This window comes from Fundulus heteroclitus, chromosome 14 (assembly GCF_011125445.2).
Source record: "Fundulus heteroclitus isolate FHET01 chromosome 14, MU-UCD_Fhet_4.1, whole genome shotgun sequence".
NCBI lineage: Eukaryota > Metazoa > Chordata > Actinopteri > Cyprinodontiformes > Fundulidae > Fundulus > Fundulus heteroclitus.
In genome coordinates this window covers 26147233-26170817 of record NC_046374.1, presented here as the reverse complement: position 1 = coordinate 26170817, position 23585 = coordinate 26147233, and the positions used below count along the sequence as shown (strand labels likewise).

General features: G+C 43.1%; 1 protein-coding gene across 4 annotated transcripts in view; it reads left to right on the top strand.

Moving 5' to 3' along the window:
* The window catches only part of kdm6ba (lysine (K)-specific demethylase 6B, a), a 62388-nt gene that overhangs the window by 9839 nt on the left and 28964 nt on the right, over window positions 1-23585 (top strand). For 3 of the 4 annotated variants that reach the window (XM_036146627.1, XM_012882876.3, XM_021308619.2), the window contains exon 2: window positions 16623-16694. The gene's annotated coding sequence lies outside the window, so the exon portion shown is untranslated. Of the gene's footprint in view, window positions 1-12935; window positions 12939-16622; window positions 16695-23585 lie in introns of all 4 variants that reach the window. The other variant, XM_036146626.1, reaches the window with a different exon arrangement.

The window sequence follows — 23585 nt, the reverse complement described above, 5'->3', positions numbered from 1 at the left end:
TACGCACTACGTCAGTAATCCGATTGGAGCACATTTTTTTAAAATGGTGCATGGAAAACACCCGTGCACAACTCAGCCATGACCTGTTAGTAACCTCATATTCACCTCCATCGATCAGCTGGTTAGCAGTTGTGCATTACCTGATTGTGTGTTCTGTGGAAACGCGTGTTTAGTACGGAAGAGTAATAAGTCAGGACCTTGCACGTGTGTGCATATGGATCTTAAATAACAAGTATTTATTGCTTTATGCTTCTTCTCCCTTTCTTTTTTGCTCTTCCTCTGATGTACACCTGAGTCTTGCATCACGCCTCTCTTTAACCCGGTTCCTCACTGAACCATGACCCTTCTGTGTTGTGCAACAACCATGGTACCTTTTTTTTTTGGGTTTAGTTTTTTATATGTCCTGCCATGTCTCTCTCGCTCTACTTTTTCTTTATGTGGGTCAAGCATCACAGCTTAAGCTGCTCTGCAGTTTTTGATGAAATTCTACAGCAGGGATTTTTTTAGCTTTGTTTTGAGTCTCAGGAGCGGTCTAAATGTGGCTCTCCTCCTTACAAAAGAAAAGTAAAGTCTGGGCGTGTTTTTTTTTTTTTTTTTACGAGGATATAGCTGTGTCTCGCTGGGTGATTGTGTCTGGAGGCCAGTGGGTACACTCAGTGCTTTATGGGTCTGAGTGTGCATGTTTGTCCCCAGACGTGTAACACGATCTGTGTGGAGACGTCCTTCATCCCTCCTTCGTGTGCCTGTTCCCCCCTCACCTCCCCTCTATGCTACGTCCCCCCCCCCCACCCCCCAGATCCGTTCACGGTCCTCTCTCCTTTCTGTCTGCCCCTTTTCCTGCCCTTTCGTCCCTAGATGGCTTCAGATTTGGAGAAACGGCCACCGGTCTTTGTGCTTTGGCAAGGGCGCTGGCGAGGATTGTCCGTATGATTGTGTACATTGGGCGTGGCTGGTCGATGGAGGAGGTCATCAAACAGTCTGAATTACTCCCTCGGGATTTCTATCACTGATGTATTGAATTACAAGCTTCTCTTCTCCGGGTGTGTTTTCTCTCGCCTTTCTGGCTCTTCCTTTTTCATCCTTCTCAATTTAACGGGCGAAGCCTTGGAAAAACTCAGCAAAAGCCAAAACGAGTGGACAGAAAGACACACGTTTTTGTCTGACAACCTGCTTCTACTGTAGAGGGACCTGAAAGGGTTAAAGAGTGGCTCTGGTAAAAGCTTATAGGTAGTTAAAAGTATCAAAACCGGGCACTTCATAACTCTTTAGAGGCTGATTTCCAAGAGGCTGTCAGGATTCCCTTATTCAAACAGAAGCGAACTCTTCTAAAGGATTGGACAGAGCAACTTTACTATAAAACATGCAGCCTTCTGTTATTTGTTGAGGTCTGACTCCCCGTTGTTGCACCGTGAATGAACGGCTGACTTGCATCCAAAGAAAATACCGTTTCCATTCTAAAATCTTCTCGCACTTTTACGCTTCCTCTTGCTTTTTATTTTTTGTCTTTTGTACACACCTCAGTGATATTGAAAATAAGTCTTCTCTATGTCTCCATGCCACCTCAGAGAGGGTTCTCAGTGCAACCTGTTTAATGCTTGGGGGGGGGGGAATGTTTCTTGTCTTCTGACTGGCCGGCCACTGACCTGGGCGGGTTCATGGTTAAAATAGTCCAAACGCGAATACCAGCAGATTTCTCTGAGCATCTCTACTAATCTGCTTTCGACTGTTCACAGAGCCTCACTTTAAATATCCCAAACTTTTCCCTTTCTTTTTTTTTTTAAGTGCAAAACTGCAAAGAAATCGCACCCTCCCACATCCGCGGCCGCATTCCAACATGTAGGTGGTTTTCAAACTGGAGCCTTCCAACGTCACCCTGCAAGGAAAGAAAAAACAAAAATCCCCCTTAGAGGTGTCCAACACAACCAGAAGCCTTCACTTTGCCAGAGCGTGGTGTTTGCCGTTTCCAGGAGCCCTGTGTCCTGTACTCTGATGCCATATGGCAGCTACGGCTTACAGAGCAAACACAGCTGGCTGCCTCCCCTGGTTGCACGGGTGAACAGCAGCATAACAGCAAATAGAGGGATTGCAATATGCGGTGCATTAATATGGCCGGGACTCATGGTCGTGTCTGTCAGATGCATTAGTGTTCAACTTGGAGCCTGCTTTAAAGACTCTGTTATGTTGAGATGTCGTTTTTTTTTTTTTAATATTACACTGCTGCAGGCAACTGGCGCCCAATTTAAAATGACGATTAAAAGCACGTTCATCTAAAATCAAAAGGCGCTCGCTCTATTAAACGGCGCTCAAATCTATGTTTCTGTGTGCGGTGGATGTTCCGCACATGGCCCGTTGATAAAAAGCAATTTATGCGGTGGTCTGGAGCAGGGACACGCTCAGACAGCGAGATAAAGAAGGAGGGAAGACGGCGGGGGGGGGGGGGGGGGGCAGGTACAGAACATTGCACATCATAAATAAAATGTCAGAAAACACCGGCGCGTGCTAGCCACTGCTCAGGGTAGCATGAAATCTGCTCTCGTCCGCCTTCCCTCTTATCTCCCCAGCCTGGCTCCGTTGTTTGTGTGAGCGCGAGCGAGCGTGTGCAGGGTAATTGAGGTGTGCGACCTTGCTGTGGGGCTGGCAGGTGTACGGCCCGGTGATGAAATGAATCTGGGGGGGGGGTTGGATGGGGAGCGGGCTGATACCCGGTCTGCATGTGCATGGATGTATGTTTTCTGGCATTCTGTTGTGGAAGAAAAATAGGTGTGTATGTGTGTTTGTGTGTGGGTGGAAGCACAGTTTTCTGCATGGGACTTGGAAATGAGATAATATGCATGAATTGTGTGTGCGTGGGTGTATGCGTTGTCGAGCGGTGGAGATGCCATATATCACTTTCTATACGCTGCCGAGTGCATCTGAATCTGCTTTGCATGAAAAATACCGGGACGTCTTTTAAAACATGGCTGTCAAATTGTAACCGGCCTCCGTAATTACCATAAAGTAAAGAGACAGGCGGCGGAGAAGATAGGCACATTCTGTCTATATATTATTGTCTATTACTGTCATTATGACTGCGTGTCCTATATATCATATGGAATCCTGACGGAAAAAACGTTGATGAATGTTTGGTTTGTTGTGCCACCCTGGCCACGCCTGGTGTTTTTCTGCTTGGTCAAGAACTTAGCATGAAGCGCTTCTGAGCTTGTTGCAGCCCGGTCTTCCCCTTGATGTCATCTCTATGGGAGCATGTTGAGTTTTTTTATTATTTTTTTTTTTTTTTGCAACATACATGAAGCTTTTTAACTATTATTTCTCTGTAATGTAGAGGCAGATATTGCAACAACAACAAAAAACAGCCTTTCTTTAGTGGCTAACCTTAGTGTCGTATAATTATTAGCATAATTAGCATGGTTAGCATGAATATGCTGTAGAGTAAGTAACTCTTGGATTTTCTGAAAGTTAAGCGTTTCCAAATTCAGTGTGTTCCATCACGACAGGTTAAAAATCCCCAAAGGATTAAAACTGAGCAATTTTGCTGTATCACGTTCAGCCTTCCTGTTAGCGGCTAAAGTAGGTGGCGAGTAAAGCCGCAAAAATTGCCGAAACAGCAAAAGCAGCAAACAGGCGCGAAATGACCTGCCCTAATCAAAGTCTTTTTTTTTCCTGTTATCACAGGAGTAAACGCTTTAGGAAATCGTTTTTTTTTTTTTTTAAACTGGGTTCTTGCGTTTTTCGGCAATTCCTGAGTGACACGTGGCTCATCAGATACAAACTGAAAGCAATAGGATGTAAGTTTTTAAGAGTATACTGCAAAATTAAATCTGTAAGCATTTAGTGCATTTGTTACTGTCTCAACAGTCATAAAAACACTGACTAAATAAATGTGTTTTTTCTAACAGATATGATTGATGCAGGGCCAAACTGACTATGTAATATGGTCATGCACCACTTACTTATAGCTACAGCATAATAAAAACTCTTTTGACTTTGGGTTACTTGAGCCTGCCACAGACGACCTGTGGCCCCTGTGTGTGTGTGGCCCCGTAACTTTCTGGAGCCACGCCTGATGCTGTTAACAAGAATTAGCTGCAAGAATCTCTTGTGCTGAAGATCCATTTGGTTGTACTGAATAATGGAAAGTTTGAAATTGGAGCATTAGTGGATGGCTTCACATTTTTAAAGATATTGCTGTGAGAATTTTGAGTTCATTGTGCAGCCTCGGTCAGGTCCATTGCAGGCTATTCACGCTCCACAGGAGCTGCAGCTGAGGACTGAGGGCACCATATATTTAATACCTTTTTTAAATGTTAGTGTTTTTCCATTTTTTCCCCCAAAGTGTATCACCCTAAACGATCTGTCTTACATCTACTGTATATGTCTGCCAGGTGGCATTGTAAGAAAATAATGGGTGCCTTTACCATCACCCGATAAGCTTATCGGTTTAAATGTCAGGAAGACTCGTAAATATCTCCTCTGCCTTGTCTGGAATCTTGGCTTCGCTCGCTGGTTTACATCGTCATAAATTTTTCATGATAATAGCTGCAACCGGAAGACCGCTCTCTACGTTTAGGATTGGGAAGCTCGAATTTCCGAGGGTTTCAGTGTGGGGGAAAAAAAAAAAAAGAATCCGCTTAATATCCAACCTACCGGGATAGTGATTATTTAAGCCTTCCGGTCTATTTGCATTGAACGAAATATGATCTGATGCTGAGCGTATGTCACATTGAGCTGTTTAAACGTAGTGTATGTTTGCACGGCGACTCGGTCATCCTCCTTTCTTGCAGCAGAATATAGCTGAACAGCAGAATCCATAAGCTCTCCCACCCCTCCCCTCTTCCTCTCAGTAGCACACTGCATCTGTGTCATGTCACCGGGTTTGTGCGTCCCAGAGTAACCCTCCTCCTCTCCCTCCCGTACCAGCTCAATCTCTCTCTCTCTCTCTCTCTCTCTTCCCGTCCTTGTGTGTCTTCGACTGTCAGCCTCGATCTCTTCATCTTCTCTCCTCCACCTCATCCCCGCTCCTCTTCCCTCTTTGTCCAAAAGAAGATCCTCCCTCCCTCGTCTCCCTCTCATCCTCTCTTCCTCTATATTTAATGCACTTTGCTTTCTTAGCATCTCCTCCTTCCTCTCACTCCATCATACAGCAACAGCACACATCCACATCAATGCATCTCTCTCTCTCGCGCGAAGCATGCAGAAACATAAAACTGTCTGCGTGCATATATTAATAGATCCAAGCTTCTAAGCTGACGGCTGCATGCATAATCTATCTGCACATACAGAATGTGAACAGTGCACTTAAGAAAGCGTGTGTGTGTGTGTGTGTGTGTGTTAGATCTGGGGCCCCTCAGGCTCCTCCCTCAGGAGACAGGTGTGGACCAGATTGAGTTCCACCTCATTTCCTCTGCTCCTGCGCAGCTGGTCAAGGACACATTTACGCGCACAAATGCGAGCATGTTCAGCACATGCTCGCTCACACCTCAAATGAAAACGACCTCAGAAGGATCAAATGCGGCATTAGCATAGAGTAAGCGAATGTCTTGAGCATTCAGGAGGCAGGCTGCTCACGGATTCCTGTGGAAGAGGATTACAGCTGTGATTACAAGATGATCGGAAGAGTGTTTCCACTGTGGCACAAACAGATTTGCAGTCTCAGTGTAAAATGGCTTAAGCTCATCCCACTTGCGTTCTAAATATATAACGTATGCATACTTTGATCTGTCACACGGGCAGTAAAACACTAATATTTACAGCTGCCTTTATTTTTGTTTTCTTTGATCATGCTGACAAGCCTTTGTCTCTTTTTCTTTTAAGCATTTTACTAAACAAATATGCGCCAAACATGCTAACACTGGGATGTTCTTAGTACAGACTTCAGCAGGTGTTGGGCAATGCCAGTTCAAGGGACTCAATCAGCCTGGTAAATAAATTAAAGAAATTCTACTTCAGTTAACTGGTTTATACAGATAGTTAAATTTCACGTCAGTTTTCTGAAGCGAATGTCGTGTGGAGTAATTATGAGTTTTCAATATCTTACCTGCAGCAGACACCGGTGAGTTTAGAGAATCTGGGTAAAATTCTGACGGGGAAGTCAACCCAATAGCTAACGAAAGCAAGCCATGTTCAAGAGACACTTTTCCCACAGTTTTAGGTTTTACTCCTCAGGACTTCTGCATCAGAAACTTGTATGCATAGTCTAGGCTTTTAAACAAACAGTCCTGCTATTGCTTGAAATTACCCAAACTCTGGAACGTAATCTGTGGCCAATTTGGCAGTACAAATGGTGAAACTGAGTTATTACAAACCCAACATCAAGATATCAAAGAGCCAATATAAATGAAAGAGAGTTTTGATTTAAGTGCTACATAGCTAATGCAAAATTGATATGCTGTAAAAATACAGTCTTGATTCAAATTGCCAGGAATGGTTTTCATCTTGTGTTAGATGGCAGAAGTTCACGCTTAAATTAATGTGACTAGTAGTGAAGTGTTAACTGTGGGGCCTGCACTGAATAACTGAATAGCTTTCCTTATGACTTTAATTGGCTGTTGGATTTACGTAATTGTTAAATTAATCCCCTCTATTACCTTGACTCCAAGTAGCTAATAGCTCAACTCAGATTGGATGTGTCTTTGACTCTGATTTGCTTTTGGCTTGACTTAATTAGCTGTTAAGCTAACTCTGAGTAGAGGTTAGCTTGACTCTTGCTATTAGCATGACCCGTCACCTGGTGTTTGGGTAGCTGGTAGCTTGACTCAGAGTAGCTGATAATTTTACATGGATTTAGATTTACGGTTAGTTTGATTAGCAGCTTTTAGCATGACTCTAAATAGCTGTTAGCTCAACTCTTGATTAAATGTTAGCTTGATTTTTAGTTAGCTGTTAGCTTCACTCTTGCTGGGTGTTCGCTTCATTCTAACTAGCCTTTGCTTGACTCTGAGGAGCTGTTAGCTTGACTTTTTAGCAGTTGCAAGCTTGACTCTGAGGCGGTGTTGGTTTGCTTTGGATTCACTGGTTAGCTTTACTTGCAGCCTTTAGCAATATTGTAAGTTATTGCTAACAGCGGTTAGCTTGACTAACGGTTAGCTTGACTCTCGTTAATGAGAATGTCTCACTCATACCTCTGACTGCTGTCTAGGAGAAGAATGCAATAAAAATAATATTTAGAAGTACTCCATTCAAACAGACTTGGGGGGGGGGGGGGGCAAGGCTGGGTGTTGAAAATCCCACTTTTATTGTTATCAGCATTTAACAAACGCATTCATAGCAGATGCTGGTGAAGATTCTCAGTCATCCAGGTCATGGTCATTCCAAAAAAGTAAAAAAACAAAACAACTGGACTTTTTCCCGAAGTTTGAAGACGTTTCGCTTGCTATCCTAGAAGCTTTCTCAATTCAAAAAGTCTGGAGCACATTACTCTAGACTTTTTGAATTGAGAAAGCTCAAAGCGAAACATCTTCAAACTTCAGGAAAAAGTCCAGTTGTTTTGTTTTTTACTTTTTTGGAAAATTTATTGCAGATATTGAGTTGAATATCTTAATCTTCCGTGAGCGGTCCAACATATCGAAACCTTTTAATTTTGTTAAGCAAGCTTACCCAATATAACAATTCATGTTATTAAAAGTCTCGATGCTTGTGTGTGCCTAGCTGCTGTGATGCCTGCTCTTTCCAAGAAGTGGATGATCGTGGACAGGCAGATGTCGCTTTTGAAACATGGACCAAAAAAAAAAAGAGGCAGGAATAAAATGGATGAAGAATAGTCAACTCATGTATATATCGTGTGACAGTGTGCTTACATGATGGTGAAAGTGATTGAGTGTTTGTCACGTTGTAAGTACATATGTGTGTGTGTGTGTGTGTGGTCCTTCTAGGAGTGTGGGAGCCCCCATGTGGGAATCACGTGTGCCTCAGTCAGATAAAGAGGTCTTTGTGAGCAGATGTAGGAGATGTGGCTCATGTCACACACATCCCCTTGTGCGCACTTTACATACTACGCCTCAACTCACTTTCTCTTGCAAAAAACCCTCATTGTTAAAAGCGTCGCCACTTGCAAATTAAAAACGTTCGCCGTCTAGCTCTCTAGGTATGAAGTCATCATGGTTTGAATGGGGAACACAAACATAGCAGTGTATTAAAAAAGACCTGAGCAAGTTTTATACGTGACTGTTGAATGGCATTGTGCAACTAGAAAGTACAGTTTAACACCTCCGCTCAGGTATGTGGGCTTGGCAGGGCTTGCCTGACAACTCAGCTTTGACACAAACACTATGAATCCAGCATCCCAGAGACACCTGATTCAAAGTGTGTTGAATCTATACACATTTGCCCCGGTGTTTTCTAGGCCTGGGGCCCAATGCAGTGCTGAATATCAACTTCTTCAATGCTGTGAGGAATTACAGGTTTGTTTTCTCGCATGTTTCAAATAACTATGAACCATAATCTTTTGTAACGTTTTAATCTATAGGCCTCATTACTGTCAAACCTGTAAAATCAAGAAATAAACTCCGTAAAACTCGCATGACGACATGAAGTAATCTAAAGGATGTCACAAAGCAGAAATTCAAGAAGGTATGAGGAAAAATTGACACATTTCTAAAGGGTCTGTACACACTGTAAAAAGTCTGAGAAACGTATTCACTTGAGGTGGCAAGAACAAAAACAAAGTTTAATATTGCTGTTTCAAGAGAAATATATGTGCAGATCCCCTGGGTTGGAGTGACAAGAGAAATTGTAACTAAATGATAGTTCCTCTTTCCTAGAATAACCGTCAGCGCTCTGCCCAATCACGATAGTTGTCTCCAGCTGTCCTGGGTGAGATTTATTTATTCTTGTGTAGCATGTGCAGGCCTTTAGGCTTTGGGACTACATCAAACCATAGTAAGACCCATTGTCTAGAAACATGGAAAACATGGGACAGTTATTAACCTATCTTGGAGTTATTGGCTTGCAAAAATTGCTCAAAGTACATCTGCGACTCATCCACGGGGTCACAAAATAACCCAGAAAAACATCAAAATCAGTGCAGGTCTCAGTTAAGGTTGAAGTTCAACAACAAGAAAGAAAGACTGGGCAAAAATTGGAGACTTTCAGTGCAAAAACAACCAGCAACAATAAAATTACACAAAGTCTTGTCTCAGATTTGCCAAAAAAAAAACATCCAGATGTTTCTCAATACGTTGGGGAAAATATTGTGCGTACTGAGGAGAAGAACTTTCTGAAAGGTGTGCAAACCTTTCCATCTAAGATTAACATAAAATGAACAGAACATTTCAGTAAAAGATCATACCTACAGTCAAAAATGGTGTTGGTACCATGAATTCTGCTCTCTACAAACATCCCGGAGCAGATTTTTGACCTTAAGTACTGTTGAGTTCAGCGGCATGACAGTGATCCAAAGTACAGAACCAAATTCACTCGTGAACGGCTAAAAAAAACAAAAGATTTATAAAGGGCCTAGTCAAAGTTTCAACTTAAATTCAATCGAGATGGTGTTGCCTGACCTGGAACAGTCTTTTTATTGTTTGAAACCTGATATAATCAGCTTTCATCCAATCCCAAAGTAACCTAAAGTCCATCTTCACAGACTCCACATGTTTGTTCAATAACCCTATAATTTGTCAGTATACAACTTGTTAAAAAACACACATCGTATTTACGTTGCAAAATAAGACCGTCAAAGTTTAAAGGGGATGCGAGTCAGTTCCCCATGAGTCATTATTACAGTCATCTATCTTGTTTGAGGAAGGTATCACTTTCTACTCTTTCTCAAAGCATTTATTTTGGTGGGATGCCTCAGGGCTGGTTTCTTGGACTGCTTGTTTTTATGAGAAGCAGGCTCAGGCATGACAGCTAATTGCACCAATCATCTTTCAAACTGAAAATTAAATCAACCACTTGCACGGAGTGGTGTTTAGAGATGTAAACTAACTCACAAACCATTCTGTGTCACAAAAGTTGGTAATCAGGCACACCAACAGCAGCAAAGAAAAAAAAAGTTTTCCTATTGATACTTATTCTGGTAAATTTCCAAAAACATCGGGTTTACTCAACAGGTGGAAAGTAGAGGAAACCCCCCTTTGTGCTTTGCGCGTGGAGCCATAGATTCATACTGGAATAAAGTTTATTTTGGTGTTTCTAATATATCTGTACCCTGTTAGGTTTTGTGATCTTTATAAAAACAAAGCCGACCGTTCAGAGTTGGAAGAATTTGATGACCGGCGCGGGTTTTATTTGGAGGACTGACGTCATGAGTGTAGCCGCCTTGAATGCTTTCGACAGCTGTGAGGGAGGCACTCTCTCTGCTCAGCCGCTGCGTGAAGACATTTGTATGTTTGCGTGATAAAGAGAAGGATCATCCAGAGTAAATGGCTTATTTTCAGAAAGCCCCCTGTTTAGGCACACTTGCTTAAATCTCTCCTCCTTTTGCTTTCGCGCATAAAAGCACGCTGTTTGTTCACGGCTCTTTGATTCTGGGCAGCAGCCGCAGTCGGCCTGCTTTCATTAGGGTCTGTCTAGACGAGATTTATTACCAACTGCTCCTTCCTGTCCTCTCCACTTCCCCCTTTCTCTGTCGTTTTTTTTGTCTAATATCCGACCGATTTTCAGACGCTCTCCAGCCGTGCGTCGCATGGCTCGACTCAGCCTCGTCTGTCATCCTCCTCTTCACGTGGGTGTCAATTTTTATTTTTTTCTCTCTCTCTGCCTGTCCCCGACAAGGAAGTCTGTCTGCCTCGTCTGTCACTTCGTCCATCCGCGTCTCGAGTGTACGCACGTGGGAGTCGGTGTGGGTGTTATGGTTTTTGCGAGCTAGGCCTGGTTTTGACCATGACCTTTTTGCCGAAGCCGTGTGGCAGGAGTTCACCGAGCCGAACATCCTCGACCGCAGCCAGCCTCGCTCTCCTCCTCGCTGTCTGTTGCTCTGCCGGCTCTGGCCTCTGAAATGCACGAGACGAGAAAAGCAGACTGCCGGGCTCTCTCGTGCGTGTAACGCAAAAAATAACGCAGCCGTTATTATTAAAGCGAAATTCACAGGGGGGGCGGATGACTTTTAAAACCTGGTGCAGATCTGAGCAAAGTTGCAAAATGAACAAAAGTGGAGCCACAAAGCAGTTATTCTGTCATTCAGTAGCATCTTACAAAACGTCTGCGTTTACTTGTGCCCTAATCTCTCGCACACCTTCAGGATTACAGTGTGTGACGGCATTCCGAGAGATTAGATGTTCGCAAAACAAGCCAGCCTCGCTCTTGATTTGCTGCTGGGAGCCTTAAACGCCGGCAGCACTGCCTTCATATTTGCCTGCAGGCGGTTGACTTCACTTAGTTGCTTCTAAAGGGATTCGGGAAAACAACACGGAGGAAGCAGTCGGACATGTAGCGACACACAGAATAGGAGACGGCGAATGCATTTAGAGTCGTAGCTGATTTTAATAGCACTCCTGCAGCGGCTCGGTGGAAGTATGAAGCCTGTTGCCTGAACTTGAAGGGACCCGCTGAATCAGCAGTGACTCAGTGCCGGAGCAGCCCAAACACGGCTACTTTACTCACGACATGCAAGCTCACACAGGCTAAACAATGCGTGTGTGGTGTTATGAACAGTAGAGACAAAAGACACAGAGATGTAGTAGGACACAGTGTGTGTGTGTGTGTCACAGTGTATATGTACAATGCTGTGGAAAGCAATTTTAGTATCAGACAACGATGACCTGAGGAAATACAAAATTCAGTGAGGATTACATTCATATGGGGAAAAAGCTACCCAAACAAAACCGGATCTTTGTGAAAAAAAAAAAAAATCAATGGCCTCTCTTTTTAATTGATGACTTAAATGTGATTAGCCACATTTCATGAAAAGTTCAATTTGATTCCACTGCCAATCATAGACTTGTTCAATCAAAATAGAACCTGCTCAACAACAAGTATGCTAAAAGCATGTTCCCTGATCTAAAAAAAATAAATAATAATTCAATAACAGATTAAAAAGCAGTACTTTACATCTGTTAGTCTTTTTAAAGGGTTTCAAAGGCCTGTCTAAGGCTCTGGGAGTGCTATGAACCACAGTGGGCAATTAGCCACAAATTAAGAAAACATGGAACAATGGTGAATTATCCCAGGATTGTCCAGCCCACAAAAGTTACTCCAAGATGCTTAAACTCATTCAGGAGAGGAACAACATCTAAAGAACTGTGGGCCTCCATACGTTCCAAAAACCCTGCTGAGCAAAAATAACACAAATCTCTTGCCCCCCCCCCCCCCCCCCAAAAAAAAAGAAAAAGAAAGCATCTTAATGATCCCCAAGGCAAGTATTTTTTAGGACAAACCAGACGAAAGTAAAACTTCTTGAGAATGGTGCATCCTGTTACATCTGGCCAAACAGTAGCTCAGAGTTTAAAACATGGTGGTGGTAGTGTGATGATCTTGTTGGCTCGTCTTAACAGATGGGAAAAGAAGAATATCCGGTCATCACTTCACCACCGTAAGGTCAGCTCCACCTGCGTTCTGCAGCAGGATGAGAATCAGAATCAAACATACTTTAATAATCCCTGGAGGGAGATTACTGATAATCTAAAACTAACCAGCAGATCCTTCTCTGAATGAAGAAAACCAGAGAGGAGTGGCCTAGTCAAAGTCTTAAATCTAATTGAGATGCTGTGGCAGGACCTTAGAACGGGTTGTCCATACTCAAAAACCCTGTAAAGTGGCTTAATAACATTGATTCTGCAAAGAAAAGTGGACCAAATTTCTCCCACAGCGATATACCAAAAAAAAATTCACTGACAGTTGTTACCCACTGCGGGCGGCGCCGCTGTTTTATTAGCTTTTGGGTGAAAACACTTTTTCACAGCGTTATAGATCTGTAATTTGTATATGTGTGCTTTAGGGGCGAGACGTCTGGGAGTGTAGCTTTTACATAAGTTGTTTCTGCTACAAAAGCACTCTAGACGGTTTTTGCCCAGTGACCCGAATTATTGTTTTCTCAAGGTGGATTTTCACCAGTTTTTCCTTTCTGTGTTTGTTGATGCTTACATTTGATAAAAAAAAATTGTTTTAACACATTGTGGGTCACTTTAAAGCCAGTGTAGCTCTTAAGCTTCCAGTTGTCTCCTTCACAAAACACTACAAGCAGGTTTCCTGTCCTAAAGGAGCAATGTATGAGAGGAAGTTGAGGCCTTTAAAAAAGGTAGCGTAGGAAAGGCTCAGCGGACTTTGCAGGCTGATACCATCTATTCATCCACGGCGTCAGCTTGCCACTTCACACACTGTGTCTACTGCCGTTTCCTTCACACCTACTTTCATTTTGTCCCTCTAAACAAACCGGTTTTTAACCACGTGCTAAAAACTATTGCATATGTTAATTTCTCTTGGAGGTGTTTTGATGAATTCTTGGGGTTTATATCAGCAAACATTTGTAGAAAAGCTCATACATTGTACTTTAACTGTATATTAGGATCGTTTTCACCAACTTAAGTATGGGGGGGGGGGTGTACTATGGTCCTCTTGGGGGATAAAGTTGGTAAAGTTGACATACTTTAAACAGCTGAGAAGTAAAATAACTTTGACTGAAGCTGAGGTAAAGATTCAGTGTGATAAATGATATGTGCTGGAAAAAATTAAGCTGCTGTTCATTGTTTCGGGATCTGATGAGCCTGAAAGATGTTGATCTTACTCCATTATTAAAATCCTTTGTCCCGGATTGTTTAGGTCTCCTCTTTCACGCCACGTTCAGTTTGAGTCTGGATGGCAGGTAAAGCACCTAAAAAACGCCTCTTTATCCGCCCGCATTTAGCAAATCTCTTCATGTTTTTTCACTCCCATCCTCTTCAAGCTGCTTTTATGTTTTTTTCTGAGTCTGTCTTGGCTCTTCAGCCTGACTTTGTGTGCCGGCTCTTTGTTGCTCCGCCCCCCCCGCCTGCCTCCTTTTTTTTTTTTTTTCTACACTGGTTAATGTCAAAGGGAGACGCTCCCACTGGTTAACCTTTACAGACCAAAGATAAACACCACTTTCTGTATCTGTATCGCTCACTATCGGTACCACTCACACACAACTAATCTTAATCTGTGGCTATTTGAATGCTGATTTAGTTGATTAACAGATGGCGATATTGATTAAAGTTGAATGGTTAATGTCACAGCTTCTGACATTTACTTGATGTGTCATAAAAAGAAGACATCCTGCCCTTGCAGCAAACAACCCTCGACACACACTCGCCCTCCTTGGAGTGTCTTTGTTTAAGGTAGCACCCACGTTCTTTCTGAAACACCTACACACGCACAGCTGTGGCCCCTGCAGGGAGTTTGCCCTCTGGCCCCTGGTTCAAAGGTTCGGGGTCTTGGCTAACAGGCTGTAAGATTGGCGAAGGCTGAGCCAGCTATTTCTGCCTCTTGTTGACACAACTGTCGCGCACTCGGCGCAAGCTGCTCGGCGCTCCGCTTCAGTAGGAAAGCATATGGAAGCCACCGCGGCGTGGGCGTGCTTTATTGTGCAGCCCTGCAGGTAAAACATAAGAAGAAGTGGAAGAGAGACAGGAAAGGCAGAGTAGTAGAAAAATGCCCTGTGGGTTTTGCTTTGACACACGCAGAAGGCATAAATAACCTGGAGGTTTGGTAGAAAACTCAAAAAGGTGTTTGCATTCTGGCATTTTCTATATTTTAAAGGTGTATATAGTCGTGTAATATGCTTATAGAAAAAGAACAAAAGTCATTTGATCATGAAATAAAATAAGGTTATAAACACCAAGCCTCCATCTTGATAGTGTTCTGATGTTCCTTTTTGAGACGAAATATAATTTGCTCTCAGACGCAATTAACAAATGTAAACAGACGTGGTGACATCTAGCAGCAGTATCGCAGAACTATCATAATGCCCGGTTTGCTTAATTAATAAAGCAAAGTCTAAGCCTGACCGTCTACAATGCCTCGCAATAAACCGGTAACTCGGCGTGATCAAAGACCAACCGTTATTAATTAAATAAACCAATCTACATAAACTTTAACAGCCTCATATTTAAAGATTTACTCACGTCGGTCAACTGCGGTCACATCCGAGCCTCTGCAGGTTTATCGTCCGCTTCAGTGAACACCAATGTTGGTACTGTATTCCCTGCAACATTCCAGTCTTTTCCCTCTTGGAGTCCATACTGTATTTTTTTTTTTTGCCTTTTTTTTCCACTGGATCTTGGACTTTCCTCTTTGTTTCACTGGGAGATGCTAATAGCCGTTAGCCGCTTCCTTGCCGTACATCCGTTAAAATCCTAAATAAACACGAAAAGCTTTATTTACTAGAAAATTGAGCAAAAACAAAGCATAAAACACCAAAATAACAACTAATACATCAGCAGGACATGATCATCTTTCATAAAAACTTTGCATGCAACTAGAGTGAGCTACTGACATATAAATTAAAAAAGTCAAATAACGTGGCTGTGCACCTTTAAAAGCAGTAGAAATGCATATCCAGTGGCTCTAAAGAGGAAAACATTGCAGCTGAAATGTTATGAATGATTTCTAGAGATGCACCGATCTGAATTCTGTGGCTGATTTCAGATCTCCAATTTTTTTGTTAAGCACTGAACTACCGATACCGATTTTTAGCCCATTCTAATTCGTCTTTATATTAGAACAGCATTCATTAAACATGTTTTTCTCTCCTGCCTGATATGAAGGGTACCCTGTTCATACATAAGGAGAGGTCTGCAGATGTAAAACAGGGCAGTATTTGTATTTTAAACGTAGCATGCTCTATTAGACTTGACATTTAAAACTGTCTCTAGGATGTAAGCTAATTAATTTAGCGACTGGGCCAGTTAGCATTACCAATAAACAGCAGTCTAGGTTTAAGGGCCAACATACATCGACCCTATTATTTTCTTTTTGTTGAACCAAAGCGATGGCGTACTGAGGTACCTGGCAACCCCATTTTTTTTTAAACTTGTTCAACTCTGGAAAGTTGGCATATCTGATAAGACTATCTCTAGGTTAAGTCCGGTTATCTGTTCTTTTTCTGTGCACTTCAGTATGAAAAGGACTGGATTTACGTTTAAGTAGTCTATTTTTCATCATTTATGTAACTTTTTTCCCCCTATTAAACCAAATAGATTGTTGTTGTTGTTTATATGCTTTGGGATAAGGCTTACAGTGTTTACGCACCAATTCTTCCTGCCAATAAAGAAAACAGTAGCAGGAGCAACAGCCAGGTCACCCTCTCTTTACAATATGTTTCGTAGCCGTGTTAGCTTTAACGTTTGGGCACAGTGCAGGTGCTGTGTGTGTCCTCAGGGTGTGTGGGCGTGGAGGTGTGTGTTGGGGGCGGGGTGTTACGCCAGTCAGCCACCTGTTCTCGGGGCCCTGAGCCCAGCGCTGACACGGTGACTCACTGACCGGACGGCACACACACAGATGGCCACAGCGCTGGTCCGGGGCCCGGCTTCGCACTTCTCTGGCTGACACGACAACACTCTCAGCCAGTGACCGCGTCGAGTCACGCACTCATACAGATAGACTATATGTAGAAAATGAAACCCTTACGCAGAAGGAACTACGGGCTTTCTTCTCCGTACTCCTCGTTTTGGAAACGCTGTGTTTGTCGCACCTGTAGACTGACCTGTGTTCTTCCTTTGTTTTGGTTTCAGGTGGTCCGAGGTGGGATGGTGGACCGTAGATCTTGGGCGTAAAAGAGCAGGGACTCGACCTACAATCTCTTGGTAAGGCTCATTTATGTGTTGTGCACACATCCACTGTTTTTTGTTTTGCCGTCATGCTCCCTCTTTCGCTAGCACGCTTTAATGTAGCAGGGCGTAATGAAGAGGATTGTGTCCTTACCAAGTTCTGAAATCATTTGAATCTAACCTCAAGCGGGGGGGGGGGGGGGGGGTTACACGACATACCCCTCACTGTTATAATTTTCTACACATCGATGAAGCTAATTCAGAAACGTGTGCTCACAATGCACACTTCCACTTCTGGAAAAACCGACTGCAAGTGCGGGGCACGACGGTGGAGGTATGTTGATACGGGCCTGCGTAGAGCCCCTTTAAACTGCGACACCAGACCAAAGCGCTGCAGTGGAAAACATGGAAAACATTCAAACAGCACAATGATGCCGAATACAGGAGCAAATCTAAAACACAACGACAGGATTGAAAGCTTTACCATGGCCTAGTTAAAGTCCGCACCACAGCATGATTGAAGTGTTGCCGCTTGTCGACATTGTGTGTGTGTGTGTTTGTTTCTGCCCAGGTTAAGAAAGCGGTACGGAAACAAATGTGTGCAAACCCAAATGAACCGAAGCGCTGCTGTGAAGGGGAGTGGTTGTGTTTATTTGCTGCATATTTGTGACGTTTGTCTAGAGTCAAGTTGTGCAGAAAACACGAAGCAAAGCAGAAACCGCCGACTCACCCCGTCCGCTGCTTCTCCTCTTTTACACATTTCAAAAACCACTACTTTCTTGCCCTTCTTACCGGTCACATTTATAATTCAATTCAATTCAATTTTATCTATATAGCGCCAATTCATGAAACATGTCATCTCGAGGCACTTTACAAAGTCAAATTCAATCATATTATACAGATTGGTCAAAAATGTCCTATATAAGGAAACCAGTTGATTGCTTCAAAGTCCCGACAAGCAGCATTCACTCCTGGGGAAGCGTAGAGCCACAGGGAGAGTCGTCTGCATTGTCCATGGCTTTGCTGCAATCCCTCATACTGAGCAAGCATGAAGCGACAGTGGAAAGAAAAACCACCCATTAACAGGAAGGAAAACCTCCAGCAGAACCGGGCTCAGTATGAACGGTCATCTGCCTCGACCGACTGGGGGTTAGAGAAGACAGAACAGAGACACAACAAGAGAGACAAAAAAGCACAGAAGCACACATTGATCTAGTAATCTGTTCTACATTAGATGGTAATAGCGGGTGAGCTGTCTTCCCTGGATGATGTCACAGTTTAACAGAACGTCAGTCATGTTTCCTCCGTGAACATGCTTATCTAAAACTCAAGTAGAAGTGAACTCCAGATGACATGTTTCATGAATTGCCGCTATATAAATAAAATTGAATTGTACATTTCTCCCGTTTGGATGCTCTTAAACCCCCCCACCCCGGCTGCACCTGCCGTGTGGCGAAACGTCGCCGCGTCCGGGTTAAGAGAGGTAAAAACAGGGCCGGACGCGTAAGCAAAGAGCGAGTAGGAGAGTAGTAGGAGTAAAAACAGCACATTACTCACACACGCGTTCATTAGCCGCGCCGGCTGTGGGCTGTGAAAATCACGGGGTGTCACCGGATCGCTGACTTAACCGGCCTCATTCATGCACGACACAAACTCTCTGCTGCTTTGAACCGTCCTGGCAGAGAAATGGGCTTTTAAAAGCGTCTGAGTCAGACTTCGTACCTGCAGAGTCACTGGAGGAGACAAGCTGAATGATTTTGCGTCTTCATTCTCGGGTTTGCAGCGTCCAAATCAAACACAACCTTACGACTCTGAAAGAAGAGCACCATTCCCTTGTTCTTGTTTTTTTTCTTCTTCTCATTATAATTGCCTACTTCTGTGCTCAGTTTTTATTTATAGCCTGCCACAAACGTGAGGTAAGTACGGTTTACGTTTAACGCCCCGCGATGTTTAAAAGGTTAGGGTGAACAATAATGGTAATACTCAGTAGCTGCACCCCTAATTGTTCTATTTACTTTAAACTGAAAGTGTTTTTTGTACCAGGGGTGTCTCTATAGCTTCAACATCGGCACAGCTGCGTTTGTCCTGCACGTGTTTTTTAAAAATATGCGCGCTTTAATCTTAGCGGACATTTAATATCTCCCTTCAAAGCGAATGGGATAAATTATTAATCCGCATCTTAGTCACTCAGAGTTTGTTTGCTGCTGTCGGCCGAGCAGAAGCCGGTACCTGATCTCTTCTCTACCTGATCTGGACCTTTTTCTGGTGCAAAGTGGAGCCGTGTGCCGTTCTTACCTGCTTTGACCGCCGAAGAGTCGAAGCAATCTGTTCTATTAATAGTCTACGCTAAGAAAACGCCGTGATGTGACTCCAGTACAAAACAGTACCTTGTGTTTGGAAAGTCAAGCGGTACGGACTGGGATCAAAAAGTTCAGTCAACCATTTTTTTTGTTAATGACGATCTCCATGATTCACCGCAGGAGATAAACCTTTTAGGTTTCAAAAATACCGAGTGATGTAGTTTATGTCTTATCTGTAATAATTCCTTAGTGCTTGACATCCTGTTTTTGTTTTGTTTTTCCATCCCTGACTCAAATTACATTTTTACCTCCTTTCTTCATCCGCAGCGATGGGAGTCGATAAAGCTGCTAAATGTAACCAGAGTCCTTCTGTGCGGAGTCATTCCTAGACGGTGATATCCCTTTTAAAAGTGTAAAGATTGATATTCCCACATGCTTTATTTGGTGTTTGCTTACATTTAAGATCACCGCTGAAACCAGATTCAGGCAAAGCATCGTGGTTCTTAGCAATAAGGTGCGTTTCAGATGTTGTTCACACCAAAAACGATGTGCGAGTGTTTTTCTAGCGCTGGGTTTGTAGCCTCTGAACATGGAAACATAACTTTATTCCATTCTTGTGCTAAAGTTTATTTTTTTATTTTTGTGCTCCTACCTTTTCAAATAGAAAATCATGAATTAGGGGGTCAGTATAGCCTGCGAAGCATTCCTTTTAAGACGTTTGCACGCTCGTTTGCTTTCCCGAGTCTGTCGCGCCACTCTGGGCGCTGCAAAAACGGATCTAAAAATAAGTAAAATGTTCTTAAAGTTAGTGTATCTATCCTTGATTTGAGCAGGTAAATAAGATTATCTGCCAATGGAATGAGTATTTTGACCCCTAAAATAAGATAATTAGACATCATGCACTTGAAATAAGATGATTGAGATGAAGTGTTCTTATTTTAAGTGCAAAAATCTTATTCCATTGGTAAATCATCTTATTTACCTGCTCAAATAAAGGACAAATACACTAATTTTAAGAACATTTTACTTATTTCTAGTTCTGTTTTTGCAGTGGGAAAGGCCGTGCGTCAAAAGGGGGACCGCGGCGCTCAGCTTATCGCGGCGCTCCGGGTTAGCTGCTCATTCGCAGAACCGGAGGGCAAGCCGGGGCTCCCTCTCTCTTTCTCTCTCTCTCTCCCAGAACGAGGGCTTTAATTATCAGGGCCGCCGCGCTGCAGTCAGGCAGCTACAGGGCAGCTACGTGTGGGTGTGCCCGAGCTCGTCTGACTGTCTGCGCGCCCCGTGCGGCTCCGTCTCCTCGCGGCGGGAGCGCGGAGGTGATTATTATCGCGTCTGTCGGCCTCTCGGCGTACCCCGGCTTCTTCTGACTCACGTTGTGCCACACGGACGCACAAACGCCATCCTACACACGTCGAAGGCCGAGGAGCACTGTCTGTACCAGAAGAAGTCTCCCACGTCTGCCGACACGCGCACCACGTCGAAGTCCTCCCATCCCCATGGAGCTCTGACATTCTTTCTCGTGCGCTTCTGCTGTCTGGACCTCATCAGCGTTTGGGTTTATTTCTTAAACATGGCGTGGATGGTATGAAGGGAATTTTTTTTTCCAGGGCTCGCACCCATGAGAGAGCAGCTCCGTGTTTGTACGTTTGAACTGTGAGAACCGGGTTGCCCTGGTCTCTGAGCTCTGTAATTACACTCCTTCCCTCTCCGCGCGCACACAAACATCTGCGTGGTCTCTTTACACACACACGAACGCGGGGCCGTTAGCCACCCACCGAAGCTCTTAAGGGGCTTAAGCGCTTCACTTTTCGTCCGCGTCGCTTCTTCCTGTGACATGCAGATGTGTATTTAGGACCCCCCAGGGCCGACGAGCGATGCCTTTTGGCGTCCCTCGTCGTGGGACAGGAAGGACGAGGGTTTGATTTCCCCCAGACTGTTATTATATGCGAAAAGCGGCGCATTGATGCAGGAAACAGCTGGAGGAAGCTGCGAGTGAACGTGTGTGGCACGTGGGGGGGGGGGTCCAACCCACTCCCACATCAGTCGGCGATTCCCCCTTCCTGTTCATGTCGCGGAGCTAATGGTCTCTCCAGCGTTCCGGTGTTCTCCGGGTCTGCATAAGCGACACTATAGTGTTGAAAATTCCCTTTTAACGAATGTCTGAGAGATCCATCGTCCATATTTACCCACCTTCCACACTCTCCTTACACCGCGATCCCCCTGAGCAAAGTCACACGCCAGAGATGCTTCGTCAGCACTCTGAATGCTAGATACGGCGCCGTAATCTCCTGACCCGGATAACCTAAAGTGACTTCCTGCGTGCAACCAACGGCGTGGCCCGAGCGGACGGCGGGACGAAGGACTAAAAAAGCAGGAGGCGGCAGATGATATCGCCTGGAAACATAATGAACTAGTTTATGGCGCTACGGTAGATGATTACGCGGGGGGGAGGGGGGTGCAAATCGTGCCATAATTGATTCCAGACGAAGCGATAAAATAGCCTCGCAGCTGACTTATAATATACATACCAATCATTATAACATTATGGTTGCAGCTGGGTGCGTTTATTGTACATCTGGAGCTTTATTACCCAGATTTCATAAGCCGCATATTGCCATGCAGCTCTAACACAGGCCCCTCTTTCTCCTCTTTTCATTTTAGGCACATTTGCAGCCGCCTCTTTTTTTTATTTTTATTTTTTTTCTTTCACCCTAGCTCTGATCCTCTGTATTTAGAGTATTACTTAAGATGACTGCGCTGAGAAGCTCACCGCCGGCTCCGCCGTGTAGCCGTTTCGTGTGTCACGCTCACAGAAACGAGCTGGGTCATCTGGACCGAGCTCGATTGCATCGATGACATGCGCTGAAGCCGAGAGGTTTCACCGCATTCCTCATTTATTGTTGTTGTTGTTGTTGTTTTAGCCTTGTTCTGGCCATAAATAAACTGTGTGTGTGTGTACTGTACCCTGAAGTCATCGCCTCAGCATCATCCATGACACACTTCCAGCGCTCCTGTGGAGACTAATTTTGCCTCCTGTTCTCCTGCTAAATATAGCCTCTGAAAGGAGCGCGCGTTTGGGTGCGTGACACGTTCCGACGGTCGGACCACCCCGTTTCGTTGGCAGCATCGCAGAGCACAGGATGGCTTGTTTTGGCGTGGAACAAATGTTTCTGGCCCCAGAGAGCTGTGTGTGTTTTTATGCTTGTTTATCTTTTTTTACATGGCAAATAATCTTCATACTTCTGTCCATATCGTTCTCTGTTGCTTTAGAACTAACTTTAGATTAGATTTGCTTGTTTTGTTTGTTTTTTTGTTCATTACTCTACAGGGTGCATAACTTTGTGTCTTTGCCACTGCCACGCCCCATTTTCCCCATCGTGGGACAATAAAGGAATCTCTTATCTTCTTATGCTGTATATGTACGTTCTGATATTGATTTTTGCTGTCCCTGATAACGATTAATTGTACCTGCTGTGTTCATTTTTATATAGAACATCACCTGTATATTAAAGCGTCATTCGTTTCCCTGTAAAGCTCTTCTTTCAAAGACTTGATGACCTGTTCAAAAAGGGAATATGAGATTTTGGTTAATGCTAATTCAATGTTTAGAAGCAGCTATGAGAGAATGGGTGATAGAGCCCTATGATCTCAGCTCATTATACTGCAGGATGTATCACATAACATTTTATTACTGCTACAAATGATAATAAAATAGTAATGACAAATAAATAATATTCTTATCATTAATTAAGCAATAGTTAATGTTTATAAGCAATAATGCCAATAGGTATTAAGGCGTGAACAGAATCTGATATGTTATAACATAGGCTGTATGTAGTAAATAGATCTTAAAGCGTCTCTTATGAGCATTGTTTGGAAGTAAATATTTTAAAATGTTGTTTTCTATGTCTAGTCAAAACTTTAAGCATTGATAAAGTATGAATTAACTTTAAAGAAAGTTTATATTGTATAGTTTTTTGCAGGGAATAACATACGCATTAGTTATTTGTCATGGGTACTTATAACAGTGCCTAGTAAAACTTATTCTGAGCACAGTTGCTCATTGTTTGATATATGTAGTACATTTTATTAAACACTAACTAATATTTATAAACGACTAAAACGGTGTACTCATTGGGGAGTAAAATGTTATCTAAAATGTCTTTTTGAGTAGCAGTAAAGGATACTTTGAAGTCTAATTGACATAAGCACTTATAACTGTAGTCACTACATATAATATAAACAGATGTTGCAGCTATTATGTACTAAATAACTTTATTAATCATTTATTGTCACTAAACATCCATGACAGAGTATGTATTAAATAAACACGAGTCCATATAACACTATAGAATATATGTAGCAAATAACACTGTATGAAGTTTATAATAATTCTGGAAAGTAAATATTACTGAGATGGTAAATATACCATGTTATTAGTCATTATTGTTTAAATAATGATTCATGTTGATTGCTATCTGGTCATAGATTGGCTGTGAATGATTTTTTTTTTTTTACTGTTTTATAATTTAATGTCTGTATCTGTAGCTTCTGCTAAAATGTTTCAACTGCTGAAACTAAAAGTGCTGAAGTAGATGAGCTTTATCATTACTAAACCAGGACGTCT